The sequence below is a fragment of the Leguminivora glycinivorella genome, chromosome 27, assembly GCF_023078275.1.
Source record: "Leguminivora glycinivorella isolate SPB_JAAS2020 chromosome 27, LegGlyc_1.1, whole genome shotgun sequence".
Classification (NCBI taxonomy): Eukaryota; Metazoa; Arthropoda; class Insecta; order Lepidoptera; family Tortricidae; genus Leguminivora; species Leguminivora glycinivorella.
In genome coordinates this window covers 4547968-4561867 of record NC_062997.1, presented here as the reverse complement: position 1 = coordinate 4561867, position 13900 = coordinate 4547968, and the positions used below count along the sequence as shown (strand labels likewise).

The following is a 13900-nucleotide window of genomic DNA, read 5'->3' as shown; positions in this document are numbered from 1 at the left end:
TTTAACCGCACGTGCCAATTACAATGAGCCAATACATGAGCAAGCGAAAGATTCCAATATTGAACCGCGAGCGTAGCGAGTGGTTCAAAAAGTGGAATCTTGAGCGTTGCGAGGGTTGCAAGGCACGAAGGTTAAACAAACTTTGCCGTAGAGTGAAACACAAAATTTTTCACCACACCAACACGAACAAAATACTGACCACAAAACATCGTACTAAATCTATTCAATATTTATGATTAAGAATCATAATTTATAGGTAAATTCTACTAGCCAGCTTAAGACATCAAGTTAAAATTTGTATAAAATGACTTTGCACTCTTGTGGATAAAATGGAATTTTGCTATCTGTTTTCGAAGAGCAAAGTAAGCCTTTACCATTTGGTGTGGTGAAAACATAAGTTCTATTTAATAAGTCAAAGAGAAAGATATAAAGTAAATGAATTGACCGAGACGTCACTCCTCACTCCTCAGTATTTCATAGTAATTTCATATTAGCAAACCGTTTTGACAGCTCTTAAAAAGAAGCTAATTTGACTAGTAGGAAACTAGCCTTTTATGAAATTATGATATCTTAAAACTTACATGTCTACGATCTTCTAAACTCTAAGTTCCTAATGATCACAGTTTAATATTGGCTCGTCAATGAGAACCACTTCGCTCAATAGAACCAGAGCTATAACACGTGTCATTCATATTGTTTCATACATACAGACATACATACATACACATAGTGTCCAGAGAAATCGCCAGGAAATAGCTGGTAAGAAAATTTATTGAATAGTTTGTACAGAATGGCTCATTATGACTTTTCACATCACCCATTAGGAAAGCAGACTTTTCTTCCCTGTCATGTTATTTCGCTCCTGTGAGACAATTAAATTTGCTCTTTCACATTACCTATACGAAGAGGGGACTTATCTTCACCGCTAGGTTCGAACCATAGAGGAATAACCATACCACAAGGACAGAACCATAAGGACAGAGTTGTAACTCCATACATCAGTAAATGCGAGTTATTTGTAGTGACATCTAGCGTCATATACGCGTCAAATAGCGTAAATTATCATCAAAACTGGCATTCCAGCCGCGTACAAAATTAGTGGCAATTGAACATAGCATGTATTAAAAACCTATTCTCTTAAAGTCGTTCAAAAGAAAATCAACACCGTAATGACTTTTAAAACCAGAATCGGGTTCCTAGCTAGTTAGTTTAGTGCTAATATTTATCAGTTTCATCTGGTGGTTGATTAGTAAGCACTCAAATAGTGTTGCGTACCGACTGTTACCATAAATAGTAACAATTTGTGATGTGACTCATCCTCCATGTTTGTAGTATGTTTTGACATTAGAGATAGAATCTATAGACACAAGAAACTGGAGATAGGTAAAAGCTCTTTTTGCTCTTCGTAAATAGATAGCAAATTGTATCCACAAGAGTGCAAAGTAATTTCATACAAATTTTAACTTTATGTTTTAAGCTGGCTGGTAAAATTTACCTTTAAATTGTATGATTCAAAATCATCATTTTATAGGACGAAATAAAGCGATAGATTTGATTTACTTTGATGTTTTATAGTCAGTATTTTCTTCGTGTTGGTGTGGTGAAAAATGTTGTTTTCACTCGGTGACAAAGTTGGTTTAACTTTCGTGCCTTGAAATCACGATCAATATTGTCACGTGCGGTTAAACAACAACTTTGTCCCCTTGTGAAACAAATACGTAACTATTTATAAGTATTACATAGGTACCTATTGAATTCATACTAATATTATAAATGGGAAAGTGTGTATGTCTGTTTGTTTATCCATCTTTCACGGCAAAACGGAGCGACGAATTGATGTGATTTTTTAAGTGGAGATAGTTGAAGGGATGGAGAGTGACATAGGCTACTTTTTGTCTCTTTTTAGCGCGAGCGAAGCCGCGGGCAAAAGCTAGTGGAAAAATAAATCGAAAAACTTGACAATGAAAAGATTTCCAATAAAAAAGTTTAATTTGTATGGAAGTTTCATTGGGAGAATTCGACTTGCGAGTTAGAAGTGAGTTGCCGGTGTTTAAGATGGGTGTACGCTCTTTTCTTGAAGGTTTATTTGCTCGAACCTTATTAGGTTCTTGTTAGATTGTTGCCATATTTAGATCAATTATCGATTCCCTACTAATAATACTTCGCTTTTGTTATAGTAACATTTAAACAGAAAATCCCATAGTACAGTCAACATTAAAAACCGGCCAAGAGCGTGTCGGGCCACGCTCAGAGTAGGGTTCCGTAGTTTTCCGTATATTTCTCAAAAACTACTGAACCTATCAAGTCCAAAACAATTTTCCTAGAAAGTCTTTATAAAGTTCTACTTTTGTGTTTTTTTTCATATTTTTGAAACATATGGTTCAAAAGTTAGAGGGGGGGGGACACACTTTTTTTCCTTTAGGAGCGATTATTTCCGAAAATATTAATATTATCGAAAAACGATCTTAGGAAACCCTTATTCATTTTTATATACCTATCCAACAATATATCAGACGTTGGGGTTGGAATGAAAAAAAATATCAGCCCTCAGTTTACATGTAGGGGGGGGTACCCTAATAAAACATTTTTTCCCATTTTTAGGGTTCCGTAGTCAACTAGGAACCCTTATAGTTTCGCCATGTCTGTCTGTCCGTCCGTCCGTCCGTCCGTCCGTCCGTCCGTCCGTCCGCGGATAATCTCCGCAACCGTTAGCACTAGAAAGCTGAAATTTGGTACCAATATGTATATCAATTACGCCGACAAAGTGCAAAAATAAAAAATGGAAAAAAATGTTTTATTAGGGTACCCCCCCTACATGTAAAGTGGGGGCTGATATTTTTTTTCATTCCAACCCCAACGTGTGATATATTGTTGGATAGGTATTTAAAAATGAATAAGGGTTTACTAAGATCGTTTTTTGATAATATTAATATTTTCGGAAATAATCGCTCCTAAAGGAAAAAAAGTGCGTTCCCCCCCCCTCTAACTTTTGAACCACATGTTTAAAAAATATGAAAAAAATCACGAAAGTAGAACTTTATAAAGACTTTCTAGGAAAATTGTTTTGAACTTGATAGGTTCAGTAGTTTTTGAGAAAAATACGGAAAACTACGGAACCCTACACTGAGCGTGGCCCGACACGCTCTTGGCCGGTTTTTTATTTTTGCACTTTGTCGGCGAGATTGATATACATATTGGCATCAAATTCAGCTTTCTAGTGCTAACGGTTGCTGAGATTATCCGCGGACGGACGGACGGACGGACGGACGGACAGACATGGCGAAACTATAAGGGTTCCTACTACGGAACCCTATAAATGTATGCCGTTTCGAATATAATTATGTTATATTTCTGTAAATAAAAATCTCTTAGTAAAATTACATTTGTGGTGAGGGTGTTTTATGAAACCAGAACGAAGCGAAGGAAGGATTCTATAAATAACGCAAAAGTTGGAAAAAAAAGTTTACAGCTTTAAACTTAAAGACTCTCCTACTAGCATAAGTTTTGAATTTGTTTTTTTAACTATAAAAGTTAAATAAATAAGTATACCTATTTACTCTACTATAATAAACAGCGATAAAAAATATTTTCTAATACCGGTATTAACTGGTATATACTGGTATGACGTCAATTAATGATCTTAAGCAAATATTATGACTTGGCAACATGTAGAAAGAGAGCCAAGTTCATCGAAACGCAGTCTGTTTTCGTCACGACAATACAGAAGAGCGAAGATCTATGTACCCAGGGGTCATGACTACCATAACCTTGACCTTGGCCCTACAAATTGACCTCGTGAATATAACTACCGACAGAATACTGTCCGTACTGGGTGCATAGCCGAATGGCACAAACGCTCACGAAACGCTAACGAAACGAAACGCTAGTAGATATCTATCTCTATCGCTCTTGCGTATTGGCGCGACAGAGCCAGACAATCTATCGCGGCGTTTCGTTTTCGTTTAGCGTCGGAGAAATGCCATTCGGCTACGGGGGCTGTTATTCGTCATTTACAGGCTCGTGCGTAGATCTTTAAAACTGGATCCCTTTCTTTGACATAATGATCACCAGACATAATGTAATGATTGCCAGATTATCGTTAATCATTATTCTGAAACGGTTAAATTTTGACGGTTTTCATTAAGATCATTTATAGATTGGTTAGGTTAGGTGGTAACCAATAGAAACCCCTTTAAAACACTACATAAAAGATACAACTAGGGAACAAATCAAATTATTTTATTGAATATTTTTGATTTGTTTTTTTTTCAAGTAGTCACACTACTATAAATAAATTATAAATTGAAATAGAAATCATACACGAAAGAAAAAAGGACAAGACCCACTGGTGGCCGAGCCGGAAATCGAACCCGGGTCTTCAGCTTACGCGGCTAACCACTAGACCACACGCCCGCCGCGCGTACTACAAACAAACTACAAACTTGGTTGGTAAAAATTGGTTGATAGAAAATGTTTTCTACGACCTAAATAAGTTTTTTCTGAAATATCCCGGGTAATAATTATAATTTAGCCAGTAAGCTAATATAGTCAGTAGTTTTTTAAGAATATTGTACGCTCGAAATGGGCAACTGTTGATACCGAATTTCCTGTATATCATACCATCTTATGTACACAGTTAACAATGAATAAATTTTACTTTACTTTACTTTACTACATAAAAGATATCAAGATAAGTCTGAATAGACTACTTACTTATTCCCCAAAAATTTACATTGGCAGGCTTTTGTAACAATAAAATAAATAAATAAATAAATATTATAGGACATTCTCACACAGATTGACTGAGGCCCACGGTAAGCTCAAGAAGGCTTGTGTTGTGGGTACTCAGACAACGATATATATAATATATAAATACTTATATATATAGAAAACATCCATGACTCAGGAACAAATATCTGAATGTGTTGAAGGATTTTATTTTATCGAAATACTTATATTTTTAGTAACTGATAGAAAAACTATTGTACACAATATTGATATAATTAAGCTTTTCAATCTCTTACCGTACTAAGTATTAGGCCACTCAGCAAGTTTCGTGGCCTAAACATGGTGCTCGACGGAGAAGCTCTCTAAAGCTATCACAATTGTATAAAATACTAATTAAACAAGACATTTTTCAAGTTTCTTGGTTATGTTTAATGTTTAATGTTTATTAGGGCACAAACGGTACAATTTATCTTATAAAATAATGTTATCAGTTAATACAAGAACCAATACCACCACCACTTATTGTACCACTTTGACGCATATTCTTTTATCTAAATCTTGGCTGTAACACTTCCGTGCACTGATCAAATATTTCGTTGCTTTTAAGCCTCACTCATCATAGACTGTGCTCATTCTAAGTATAGATACAGTGTCATCCGATTGTTTTGTACTCCTCAAGTAACTTGTAGACATTTTATAATCAGTGTTTTTAAGGCTATTATCTGATCGGTAAGTTACTCAAATGGTTTCGGAAAATGGCGTTTTGTTCCCGGATAGGAAGAAGCGAAGTGGCACTTTTCTTGCCAGCTAGGAGCGATCAAAGTGACGTTTTTCTGTTAAATTAGAAAAGATTAATCAGTAGTATCAGTAAGTACATGCAAAAGGTACATAGTTTAATCAGTAAACATTTTTTCCCCTCACTAGCTCGGAAACACGTGTTTTGTCCTTTAATACCAGCGGGTAAAAACGCATTTTATCCACTAGTGGGTAAAGTAATTTGACCTTGAATAAAGTAAAATTAACTGCTTTAAAATTGATAAAAGTAGGTGAATCTAGTAATAAAGATGATTTACCACCTGTGGAACTACTGGAAGCAGTGATAAACGCATTTTTTGCGTTGTAGTTTCCTCGCTATAGTGAGGGGAAAAGTTTTGTGTTACACTCGGGTGCAAATGTATTTTACTTCTCGTGTGTTAAAAAACTCGCAAGTTATGGTTTATGGTTTAAGATATTTTATTCTCATAAGATTTACATAATAAATCACTTACTGAGAAAACATAATATTATTGCTTATATCTAGGTAAGAGAGGGTAGCATGCAAAACTGCGAGTGACTACTTTACTTACAAACAATCATGGTAACATGCGGACTTCCGGTTGGGACGCCATCATAGCGGTTTCGTGTCGTGAATAATTTATTTTTCTTTTACTCATTAATGTTGTTTAAAGTGTAATATTGATAGCGTATTATGCAGTAAACTAATGGTGTAGTGAGAAGCTGACGAAGAATTATTCTCGAAACGCGTTTAGCCTCTTTTTTGTCGTAAACGGCCGGTAGTCCACGTGCTCTTGTAAAATCTAGCTATCAATTTACAAGTGCTAAATCACCGTACAATGTCGTACTTACCGTACAAAAATTACTCATATCACCTTGACACTGGCGAAATAGTCCCAATGGACTGAAGCCATTTAATTTTAAAAACTGAACTGATGGTAACATGCTCAGTGCAACAAACAAGTATTGGGCCAGTTAAACTGGGACTTTAAACATTAATTAATTAGCGGTCGTGCATGCTTTATTTCATAATTCATTTTTATATTAAAATATTTGTAATATTATGTATTTTTATATAATTATATGATGTATTGATATATTCACCGAGTACAGCTACTACTATTTTAAATATTCGAATTGACTAGGTCTTACAAAAATGTTATTAATCATGCTAAGTATGATTGGGGAATGGGGACTAAATCAATCCGTATTAATAGTTATATTATATTAAAATATTAATTTATATTCGATATATTTATATTTTATTTGGCATTTATTTATCAATTTATTTATTATTCATTAATAATTTATAATATATTTGGTGTACCTTTTATTTATTTCATTAATATATAATGTTTTAATGTTTTTTTAAAAACCTTTAATGATTTAGCGTCTTTAATGTCCTTAGGCAATTTATTGTAGAGCTGAGCCCCTTCGTAAATTATATTCTTTTTTCCATACATTGTTCGAGGTGGACGTAAAATAATATTATTTGCTTGCCTAGTGAGTCTCTTTTGCACTTCTGATCGTTTTGTGAAGGTTATGTGACTATGTATATTTTTATTTATTATTTTTCTTATTAATATGCACGTTTTATAAATATATGTTTGCGAAAGGTTTAATATTTTAGTTTCTTTGTATATGGTACTACTTGGTGTAAGATGCTTATAATTGAATAATAATTTCACAATTTTATTTTGAGCGTGTTGTAGGGTTTTTAAGTTGGATTTAGCTGCAGATCCCCATATTTCTATTAGATAGTCCAAGTGAGGTTTTACAAGAGAGTTATATATGGTAAAGCGTGCTTTATTTGGCAGACAACATACAATTTGTCGTAGTGCACCGGTTAGTGAGACGATTTTAGAGCGCAGGGTCGCGATATGTGATTTCCATGTAAGCTTGTCGTCGAGCGTTAAGCCAAGGTATTTTTCTTGTTCAACTTTTTGCAGTGTTACATTATTTATAATTAACGGGTTGTAATCTGATATCACTTTATTTTTTGCAGAGAATATGACGTATTTAGTTTTCGATTCGTTTATAGTTAATAGGTTACTAAGAAGCCAGTTTTGTAGTATATTTAAGTCATTTTGCGCTTGTTCAATTAGTGTATTTATATTGGGACCAAAGTAAAATAAGCAAGTGTCATCAGCAAATAATGTTAAATGGGCCTTTAGTCCTATGTTATGCATGTCGTTTACGTAGATGAGGAAGAGCAATGGCCCTAAGATGGATCCTGCGGAATGCCATATTTTATTTCTTGGGCTCCGCTCTTCATTTGGCTTATTTTGGTGATTTGTTTTCGATTGGTCAGATACGATTGCAGGATTTTAAAGGCATTTCCAATAATACCAATCGAATTTAGCTTTGACAGGAGACGAGAGTGACTAACCGTATCAAAAGCCTTTTTGAGGTCAACGAAAATGCCGAGGGCTATATTTTTACTGTCAATGTTAACTTTTATTTCTGTTAGTAGGTCTGTAGTTGCCGATAGTGTGTTTGATTTTGATCGAAAACCGTATTGTTTGCTGGAAAGGAAATTATTAGAGTCTAGGTGTTCTGTCAATCGCTGATGGATGATCTTTTCGAAGATTTTTGATATTATTGGTAGGACAGATATTGGTCTGTAATTTCCAGGATCCAATTTGTCACCAGATTTAAATATGGGTCGAACTTTAGCTACTTTAAGAGAATCAGGAAATACGCCTTTATCGAAAGATTGATTAATATATTTCTCAAGGCTCCCAAGAATTAGAGTTTTTATGCACTTTAGAGTTTTTGTGGTGAGACCGTCGATACCTGAACTTGTGTTTGGATTTAATTTGTCAATAATAGTTGAAATTTCGTTTACAGATGTATGTTTCAGATTTGTGAGCTTTTTATTGGGGATCGTGAGACCGCAAATTTCTTTATTTTGATATTCGCTAGGTATTTGATTTGCTAAAATAGTGCCTATATTGGCAAAGTAATTATTAAAACATTCGCATATTTTAGTAGTGTCTGAAATTGTTTCCGATCCCGTTTTCAATTTTAGGATTGTATTTTCAGATTTTGTTTTGTTATTTGATAGGTTATTGATCAAGTCCCACATTTTCAACGGCTTTCCCTTACATAACTTAAATTCTTTATGATAATATTTACATTTCGTTGATTGTATCAGGTTTGAGACCTTGTTTCTTTCGATGCGTAATTCTTCTTTTAGGTTTTCATCATTTGGCTCATTATTGCTTTTCTTCCAGAAGGTATTACGATGGTTTATTGCTTCTATAACATTCTTATTTATCCAATCATTCCTTGGTGGGTTTAGTATTTTTACTTTTGTTTCTGTTGATCTCTGTAAGGATATACTCCTCAAAATCCTCGTAGTTATCATGGGTTCCTATTTTGTTACCATTTTCTATAGATTTATACAAGTTACTGTAATTTACTGACTCAAATTCTACCTTTTGGGCTTGAACTGATGGACATCCTTTAATTTCAAGAAAGATTTGTTTATGGTCAGACATATTAGACTCAATTATAGCCATATGATAGCTATGACCTTTAATGTTTGACCATACGTGGTCGAGAATAGATTTAGTTTCCGATGTTTCACGTGTGCAGTGGGTTTGGGTCAGTTTATTAAGTATAGTGTATCCATATTCTTTAAATAGTATTTTATATTCTCTTACGGTTTTGGACGCCTCTAGTATATTATAATTGAAGTCTCCAAGAACTAAGGTTCTCTTTTTATTTTCTAGTTGTTTAGAGAGTAATTCTAAAAAGTGGTCAGTGTTCGTTCGCCCAGGTTTGTAGATGATACCGATGTGCAAGCTAAATTTTTCGATGTGTACCCACAAAAAGTGATTATCTTCTTCACATGTCTCTTCAACTATATTTTGTTTTATATCATTATGCACGAATAATGAAACACCTCCTCCTCTTGAATGATGACGAAAATTATAATAATGTGTATAGTTGGGTATATTTAGTGCTTTTGCTTCTGTTACCGATTTAATCCATGTTTCGGTTAATGCTACAATATGTACTTTGCCTATGGCTTGTAAAATGCATTTTATCTCATCTAGTCTTCCCGGATACACTAGGCTACGTACGTTCATGTATAGAATTGAAAGTGATTTCTTGTTTCTGTGTAAGTCATCATAATTTTGCACAACTTGGTAAGATATTTCCGTGGACTCATTGTTCAAGATTTTTTCGCTATTGTTACTCAGTTTTTTGACAAAGGCTCGACTATTTTAGGTACTCCTCTAACATACTTTATGACTAGATTTGTTTCTCCGTTATTGATACGCGCTTGCAGTTCTTCTTTTAAGTTCTTCATTAGCTTCTGTTGGTATGGTGTCTTGTCTGAGAAGATTTTTACTTCTCTGTTTTCAATTTTCCCTCGATTTTTAAGGATTTTTTCACAGTTGCGGCAGTATCAAAAGTGGCTTTTATCGGCCTTACCTTTCCTGGCACATATTTACCCAAACGAGAGCAGGTTATTGGATCCGGGCAGTTGACATCTGTCATTTTAATCAGTTTTATGACTTCTTCAGCGTCCAAGGCAGATCGCTCATTGTGATCATTTGACTGTGGTTCAGGTGACCCCATAATAATAATATTTTTCTCACGTACACAGCGCTCACTGATTTCTTGCATTAGATCTTCACCGATGAGTGCCATCTGTGGTGCAGGTGATGCACTTTTGGTTGTTGATGCCTTTATCTCTTGCACGTCTGTTTCTAATGAAACGACTCTACGCGTTGCTTCTTCAGCGTTATTTCTGATCTCAGCAACTTCTGTTTTAAGTTTATCATGATCTAAGACGAGCTGGTCCGTTTTGAACTGGATGCTATTTATTTGATCTTTTATGGTTGAGATGTCTCTTGCAATATTTTCCATTTTGGTGTTTTGCTTGACAGAAAAATCTTCTAGGAGTAAGCGCATTTCTTCGCGAAAATCTTTTAAGTCTGCTCTCAGGTCATCATTCTTCTCAATCCGTTTCCTCTTGCGGGCAGCTTTTTGGTCCAGGGATGTCTCACTATCACTTATTTTTAATCGATTCTGTTGTGATTGCGACGCCCCATCGATGTCTTGATACTCCTGGTCACTCATTATGTATCAACTGTGAGTCGTTAGTTAACGGTTAGTTTAACGGAACGCTCCACTGGGCTTAACTAGTTGCGCGTTGATAAGCCGCCTGCGCTGGCTCAGATGCAAAATGAATTAACACTCACTTGTTTAGCAATGTGACACAGAATCTATGTAAAGAGACTTAAGTTCTAGTTTTGATCGCAACAGCAAAAAATATTTTTGAAATAAATCGTGAACGCGTCTGCACTGTTCGCTCTCTCACCGGTCAATTCGCTCGTGGTTCAACTATAGAATCCTTTCACTTGCTCGTTTTTCAATTCCACACTCGGCGTTAAAATACAACTTTGCCCCCTTGTATAACAAATAACTATTTATTTGCATTTCTTTATCCATACTTGATACTACTGTTTGTTTTCCGTCTTTCACGGCAAAACGGAGCGACGAATTGACGTCATTTTTTAAGTGGAGATAGTTGAAGAGATTGGAGAGTGACATAGGCTACTTTTGTCTCTTTCTGACGCGAGAGAAGCCGCGGGCAAAAGCTAGTTTCTTATAATTAGCTAAATAGTACACAATCTATTTACTATTTAAATAAGAAACGATACACGTGCGGATAAGAGGAAGTTATTATATCTATATATATAAAAATGAAATGCGTTTGTTAGTTACCTATAAACTCGAGAACGGCTGGACCGATTTACGTAATTTTGGTATTGAAATGTTTGTATTAGACCGCAGAAGGTTTAGGCAGTGTAAAAACACGTAAATATTGTGATGATAATTAGAAAACAGTGATTCTTTTTTCCCATACAAATTGTTCCTACCTGACAACTTGACAATGACGTGACGTTAATGACAGGTGCGTTCCAAACTTACATTAATGACGGATGCGTTCCAAACGCATTGTGATTTTATTAATTTATCTTGGCAAAATAATGTGAAAATTAGTAATTATTCAGTTAAAGAAATAAGGAATGGCAAAATAATGTGAAAATTAGTAATTATTTCGTTAAAGAAATAAGAAATAATACTAAATCGGAACGCACACGTCTGTTACAGCTATTTTAAGTAGTCTATGAAGTTGTCATTGTCAAATTGCTTGCCAGATTTATAAATTTCTCTAATAGCTGTAACAGACGGTTAGATTTGGTTCGGGCCGGACCGGTCGGATTTGGTCCGCGTGCTCTACAGACGGCCGGATATGGTTCGGAGCGAATTAAATCCGCTGTCCGACTCGAACCAAATCTGACAGTTTGTTACAGCTATTAATTTTATACTTCACAAAAGTAGTGATGAACCGGTACCATCGCAAATAAATAGTTACATTCGCTCCGTGCAAAACTTAGGCGAAGGAAACCGAAACGATCACAATCCTCAAGATCTCTACACACATGGCGATCGGTTGCTCGATTAGAGTGAGATAGAGCGATAGAGTGAGGCAATACATGTTTGTCCTTCTCTACCTATTGTTCCATCTCACTCTAATCGTGCAACAAGTAGTTGATTAGGTGGATGTCACACTGGCTCCGATTCGCATCGCACAACCGGAGCCAGTGTATCATCCACCTTAATATGTAGCGGCCAGGTAATGCGGCTAAAAAATATTGCTTGAAATGAAATGAATGAGAATGAGCTGTCATAACAGAAAAAAAATCTGTTATGGCCGCTGTACACATGTGGCCAACGGTTCCGCCAACCCTTGGTGGAACCCCTTGGCCAAGATAAGAGTCGCTGTTTACACATTGGTGAACCAATCACTTGGCATTGGCTCTTCATGAAAGATGGACGTGGAATGGAAAGGCTATTTAATTCTAGAACATTTACGTTGTCAGCAAAATTTGATTAAAAAATAATAACCCCGTAGTAAAATTAAATTATTTGAAATATTAACAATTTTTTGAATATTCTGATAAGCACATTTATCTTTTTTAGGCAATACATTAAAAATTTGCAAGGTTATTTTATTTCCTAAAATCAACACTATTATTGGCATAGATAAACTTATTATTTTCGTAAATATTTCACTACTGTCCTTTCTGACGGCTGACGACAAACTGAATGAAGCGCCAACGTGTAAACGCAGTTGGCCATTGGCGCCAAGATCCTTTGATGTGTGGACAAAAAACCGACACCAATCGGTTGGCCGGCCAGCTTTGTTAACATATGGCCAAGGTTCTAAAAAAGTTTATTTCGTTAATCGTTAATGCGATACATTTCAACAAATTTAACGTAAGTTAAAGTTAATCGATAATCCGTTAACGCGTGACAAAAAAATATTTTTACTGTAGGTATATATTTAGTTGTATCAGTAATCCACTATAATGTATTATATTACTGTAAAAGCCCGAATTACAGCAAGCCTATTGAACTCTAGGCTACATGTGGAAGGCAGTGATTGCCTGAGCTACTGCCAAGAACTGTGTCAGGAGAGCTGCAAGATCACAGCAGGCGGAAGCCGGGTAGAAGCTAGGGAAGAGAATGTGGTCTTAAATTGGGCTCGAATTTGCTGCCCTGTCACTAGAACCACAGTATAATCTAGAACAGTTGCCATGGTAAAACTTAGGATTCATCGAATCAACGTTGGTAAAAGCGAACCCATGTGAACAACAATTCTTTAGGTAATATTTGGGCTTTTGGCGATCAAAATCGGTAAAAGCTGGGATTTACCGGTTAAATCCTAGGATTTTCCGTACTTCGGACTTTTACAGTAGCGTGTTTTTCGCGGCGCTGCCTTGCTAAATTAACGATTAACGGACTCGGAGAAATTTAACGGAAGTTAACGAGTCCGTTAACATTTTTTAGAGTTAACTTAAAAGTTAATCCGTTAATCGAAATGTTAACTTCGTTAATTAACGATTAACGAATTAATGCCCAGCTATGGGTATGTGTATGTCGCAGTAAGATAGATAAAGCCGTTATATAGTTATAACCCTAGGGATATAATTATACGTCGTAACATAGTTAAACGAAAGCGATTAATTGCTATCTTACTAGGAATATAACTATAATACGTTACTAGTTTAGTCATATAGTTATATGACTGGATTCAGTTTAGTGAAATGATTGTAGGCAGGAGTGCGGCGGAGGTATAGTTATAACCCTAGGGATATAATTATATGCCGTTACATAGCTAAAGCGATTCCTTACCATCTTACTAGGAATATAATTATAATACGTTACTAGTTTAGTTATATAATTATATCACTGGATTAAACTTAGTCTAGGGATATAATACATAACCAATTCTCTCCAACTAACTTTTTAATATATCACATATCGAATTGATTTAGAGTTTTGTCGCATAAAGACGAGAAGTAACACA

At 35.3% G+C, this 13900-nt stretch overlaps 1 protein-coding gene across 2 annotated transcripts in view; it reads left to right on the top strand.

Annotated features, from left to right (window-relative positions):
* Positions 1 to 693: 693 nt before the first annotated feature.
* LOC125240184 (carcinine transporter-like) overlaps positions 694 to 13900 on the top strand; it is a 37307-nt gene continuing 24100 nt past the window's right edge. Inside the window, exon 1 of one of the 2 annotated variants that reach the window (XM_048148007.1) lies at positions 694 to 759. The gene's annotated coding sequence lies outside the window, so the exon portion shown is untranslated. Of the gene's footprint in view, positions 760 to 5374; positions 5458 to 13900 lie in introns of those variants that run through there. The other variant, XM_048148006.1, reaches the window with a different exon arrangement.